Genomic DNA, 6,000 nt, shown 5'->3' with positions numbered 1-6,000 from the left:
AAAAATTAAAAAAAAATAAAAATAAAAAATTTCTTTGGATTTAGCATCTGGGGGGTCTAAAAAGTGTACCTGTGAAGTTTCAGCTCTGTAGCATGTCCAGAACCCCTAAAAAACAGCATTTTTCTTATATTTTCAGGAATACGGCTTCTCTGCGGCTGTCTTTTTCTCTTGCAGGCATTTATCGGGCATTTTTTTAGGCAGGCATGTCATTTTTTGTATTTAGTGTCTGGGGGGGTCTAAAAAGTGTACCTGTCAAGTTTCAGCTCTGTAGCATGTCCAGAACCCCTAAAAAAAAGCATTTTTCTTATATTTTCAGGAATACGGCTTCTCTGCGGCTGTCTTTTTCTCTTGCAGGCATTTATCGGGCATTTTTTTAGGCAGGCATGTCATTTTTTGTATTTAGTGTCTGGGGGGTCACAAAAGTGTACCTGTCAAGTTTCAGCTCTGTAGCATGTCCAGAACCCCTAAAAAACAGCATTTTTCTTATATTTTCAGGAATACGGCTTCTCTGCGGCTGTCTTTTTCTCTTGCAGGCATTTATCGGGCATTTTTTTAGGCAGGCATGTCATTTTTTGTATTTAGTGTCTGGGGGGTCACAAAAGTGTACCTGTCAAGTTTCAGCTCTGTAGCATGTCCAGAACCCCTAAAAAACAGCATTTTTCTTATATTTTCAGGAATACGGCTTCTCTGCGGCTGTCTTTTTCTCTTGCAGGCATTTATCGGGCATTTTTTTTAGGCAGGCATGTCATTTTTTGTATTTAGTGTCTGGGGGGTCACAAAAGTGTACCTGTCAAGTTTCAGCTCTGTAGCATGTCCAGAACCCCTAAAAAACAGCATTTTTCTTATATTTTCAGGAATACGGCTTCTCTGCGGCTGGCTTTTTCTCTTGCAGGCATTTATCGGGCATTTTTTTAGGCAGGCATGTCATTTTTTGTATTTAGTGTCTGGGGGGGTCTAAAAAGTGTACCTGTCAAGTTTCAGCTCTGTAGCATGTCCAGAACCCCTAAAAAACAGCATTTTTCTTATATTTTCAGGAATACGGCTTCTCTGCGGCTGTCTTTTTCTCTTGCAGGCATTTATCGGGCATTTTTTTAGGCAGGCATGTAATTTTTTGTATTTAGTGTCTGGGGGGTCTAAAAAGTGTACCTGTCAAGTTTCAGCTCTGTAGCATGTCCAGAACCCCTAAAAAAAAGCATTTTTCTTATATTTTCAGGAATACGGCTTCTCTGCGGCTGGCTTTTTCTCTTGCAGGCATATATATCAGTGGTGGGTGGGCAGTGGCACAGTACACTCTCTGTGGACCTGGCAGCAGTCACTGGCACCCAGGCAACTGCAATTTAAAATATATATATATATTTTTTTTACTTTGCAAGCTGCTGTGCCACTTTATATATCAGTGGTGGGTGGGCAGTGGCACAGTACACTCTCTGTGGACCTGACAGCAGTCACTGGCACCCAGGCAACTGCAATTTAAAAAATATATATATATTTTTTTACTTTGCAAGCTGCTGTGCCACTTTATATATCAGTGGTGGGTGGGCAGTGGCACAGTACACTCTCTGTGGACCTGACAGCAGTCACTGGCACCCAGGCAACTGCAATTTAAAAAAATATATATTTTTTTTTACTTTGCAAGCTGCTGTGCCACCTTATATATCAGTGGTGGGTGGGCAGTGGCACAGTACACTCTCTGTGGACCTGACAGCAGTCACTGGCACCCAGGCAACTGCAATTTTAAAAAAATATATTTTATTTTACTTTGCAAGCTGCTGCGCCACCTTATATATCAGTGGTGGGTGGGCAGTGGCACAGTACACTCTCTGTGGACCTGACAGCAGTCACTGGCACCCAGGCAACTGCAATTTAAAAAAATATATATATTTTTTTTACTTTGCAAGCTGCTGTGCCACCTTATATATCAGTGGTGGGTGGGCAGTGGCACAGTACACTCTCTGTGGACCTGACAGCAGTCACTGGCACCCAGGCAACTGCAATTTAAAAAAATATATATATTTTTTTTTACTTTGCAAGCTGCTGTGCCACTTTATATATCAGTGGTGGGTGGGCAGTGGCACAGTACACTCTCTGTGGACCTGACAGCAGTCACTGGCACCCAGGCAACTGCAATTTAAAAAAATATATATTTTTTTTTACTTTGCAAGCTGCTGTGCCACCTTATATATCAGTGGTGGGTGGGCAGTGGCACAGTACACTCTCTGTGGACCTGACAGCAGTCACTGGCACCCAGGCAACTGCAATTTAAAAAAATATATATATTTTTTTTACTTTGCAAGCTGCTGTGCCACCTTATATATCAGTGGTGGGTGGGCACACAGTGGCACTGCAGTGGGCACAGTACACTCTGTGGACCTGACAGTCACTGGCAGCCCAGGCAACTGCAATAATAAAAAATATTTTTTTTTTCAATTTATTGCAACAAGATGCTGTGCCAACGTATATATATCAGTGGTGGGCAGTGCACTGCAGTGGGTACAGTGCACTCTGTGGACCTGACACAGCACTCACTGCAATTATGACAGAGGAAAAAAAAATATTTTTTAAAATGCCAGGTACTGTGCCTGTGCCACCCGAAATGAGTGTGGTTTGCACACAGTACAGTCTGTGGTAGGTCTGTGGCCTCTCACACACAGCGGGCAGGCAACTGCAGTGTACAATAGATATATATATATATATATATATATATATATATATATATATATATATATATATATATATATATAAAGAAAAAAATCTATTACCTTACCAGCCCTTAAAAGGGCTTTTGGGGACACTATATATATATATATATATATATGTATATATATAAATAAAAAAATCCTCAATTACCAGCCCTTAAAAGGGCTTTTGGGGACACTAGATAGATATAGATATATATATATATATGAAGAAACAACTCAATTACCAGCCCTTAAAAGGGCTTTTGGGGACGCTAGGTATATATATATATATATATATAAAAAAATAAAAAAAACCACAAATACCAGCCCTTAGAAGGGCTTTTTGGGGTGCTGATATTACAGCAGTAGTGGACCAAGAACACTGCAAGACCAGGAACACTGACTAACTGTCCCTAGCTTAACAGCAGCAGCAGCAGCTCTCCCTACTCTCACTACACACACTGCTTCAGAATGATCTAAGATGGATGCTGCCCTTGCTTATTTATAGGAGGTGGGAGGGTGTGGGAGGGAGGTACGCTGATTGGCTGGAAATGTGTCTGCTGACTGTAAAGTTCAGGGTCAAAGTTTGCCTCAATGATGTCTTATGGGGGGCGGACCGAACATCGCATATGTTCGCCGGCAGCGGCGAACGCGAACATGCTAAGTTCGCCGGGAACTGTTCGCCGGCGAACAGTTCTATACATCTCTAATGCCAAAGCACCAAGGGAATAGAATATCTGGGAACTATACTTAAAGGCATACAGCACAAGGAATACTATAGATAAGACTGCTGAATTTTCTAAAAGTATTGAATATTCATACATCACACAGTGTAATAGTATCAAAAAACAATATCAAACAAATGCAATTATAGCTAAAAACCTATGGAAGAAATTCTAGATCAATATAATAATAAAAAATAGATAGTAACGAAGAATTAAAAAATACATTTAAAAAAATATATTACGTAATGGAACTCGAATTAAAAAATAAATAGAAAAAATTGACATAGAAAATTTGTGAAAAATGATCAGTTGTAACCAAATAGATAATCTAGATAACTAGATGAACAAAGAGTGTTTGCGGGGTGAAAGTACATGAAATATTCAATTGTTACAACAATATATGGCAACATTAACAGATACATAGGAAAAAAGAAGACTAAGGTACTGTAGATGAAAATATTTAAAAGCACTAAGAAAAATATATGCATATGTGAATAACATACATACATAAAAACAATATATATATATATATATATATATATATATATATATATACATACAGTATCTCACAAAAGTGAGTACATCCCTCACATTTTTGTAAATATTTTATCTTATCTTTTCATGTGACAAGACTGAAGAAATTACACTTTGCTAAAATGTAAAAGTAGTACTAGTGAGTGTACAGTTTGTATAACAGGGTAAATTTGCTGTCCCTTCAAAATAACTCAACACACAGCCATTCATGTCTAAACTGCTGGCAACAAAAGTGAATACACCCCTAAGTCAAAATGTCCAAATTGGGCCCAATTAGCCATTTTCCCTCCCCGGTGTCATGTGACTCGTTAGTGTTTCAAGGTCAAAGGTGTGAATGGGGAACAAGACAACCATTGCCTTGTTAAAGAAGCTGAGGGTAAAGGTGATGGACTGGCCAAGCATGTCTCCAAACCGAAACCCTATTGAACCTCTGTGGGGCATCCTCAAATGAAAGGTGGAGAAGTGCAAGGTCTCTAACATCCACCAGCTCCGTGATGTTGTCATGGAGGAGTGGAAGAGGATTCCAGTGGCAACCTGTGAAGCTCTGGTGAACTCCATGCCCAAGAGGGTTAAGGCAGATCAACACATCTCAAAAAAGTTAGGACAAGGCTATGTTTACCACTGTGTGGCACCCCCTCTTCTTTTTATAAAAGTCTGCAAACGTCTGGGGACTGAGGAGACAAGTTGCTCAAGTTTAGGAATAGGAATGTTGTCCCATTCTTGTCTAATGCAGGCTTCTAGTTGCTCAACTGTCTTAGGTCTTCTTTTTTGCATCTTCCTCTTTATGATGTGCCAAATGTTTTCTATGGGTGAAAGATCTAGACTGCAGGCTTGCCATTTCAGTACCCAGATCCTTCTTCTATGCAGCCATGATGTCGTAATTGATGCAGTATGTGGTCTGGCATTGTCATGTTGGAAAATATAAGGTCTTCCCTGAAAGAGACAACGTCTGGTTGGGAGCATATGTTGTTCTAGAACTTGGATATACCTTTCAGCATTGATGGTGCCTTTCCAGATTTTGAAGCTGCCCACGTCACACATACTCATGCAACCCCATACCATCAGAGATGCAGGCTTCTGAACTGAGCGCTGATAACAACTTGGGTTGTCCTTGTTCTCTTTAGTCCGGATGACATGGTGTCCCAGTTTTCCAAAAAACTTCAAATTTTGATTAGTCTGACCACAGAACAGTTTTCCACTTTGCCACAGTCCATTATAAATGAGCCTTGGCCCAGAGAAAATGCCTGCGCTTCTGGATCATGTTTAGATATGGCTTTTTTTTGCCTATAGAGGAGCATGGACCCTGATAAGTTTAAAGCAGTGGTGGTATGGCCTACTCCTAGGAATGTTAAAGAGATTCAATAATTTTTTGGATTTGACAATTTCTACAGAAAGTTTATAAGGGACTTTTCCAAGGTGGTTGCACTAATTACCCAGCTAACCAAGAAAGGGCGGCTCTTCGCATGGACACCAGAGGCACAAGCTACTTTCAGTAAACTAAAGACACTCTTTACCTCTGAACCAATTCTAGTACATCCTGACCCTGAACTGCCCTTTGTTGTATGCCTCGGATTCTGCTGTTGGAGCTATCCTTTCTCAGGGTATAGGTGAAAAGATGCAGCTTCTTCCCTGTGCTTACTTTTCCCGGTTGATGTCCTCTGCTGAAAGGAACTATGACATTGGGAATAAAGAATTGCTGGCTATAAAGGAAGCTTTCTCTGAATGGAGGCATCTGTTGGAAGGGGTTGAGCATTTAGTGACTGTTCTTACCGATCATTGGAACTTAGAGTTCATCCGTTTTGTAAAGAGACTGTTCTCACCACAAGCACACTGGTCTTTATTCTTCTCCAGGTTTAATTTCATAGTTTCTTACAGACCTGGCTCAAGAAAGGGCAAGTCTGATTCTCTGTCACAGAGTTTGTCTGAATCCTCTCAAGGAAGCAACTCTGACTGTACCATTCTTTCTCAAAATAACTTTTTAGGAGCCACTAATCCCAAACAATTTTTGACCTTGCTTAAAGATGGCTACTATTCTGATCTCCTCCTTAAACATCCTCCCAAGG

This window comes from Pelophylax lessonae (genome assembly GCF_965119305.1).
Source record: "Pelophylax lessonae genome assembly, chromosome: 1".
In the NCBI taxonomy this organism is placed as follows: Eukaryota; Metazoa; Chordata; class Amphibia; order Anura; family Ranidae; genus Pelophylax; species Pelophylax lessonae.
Note: the sequence above shows the minus strand (reverse complement) of the source record.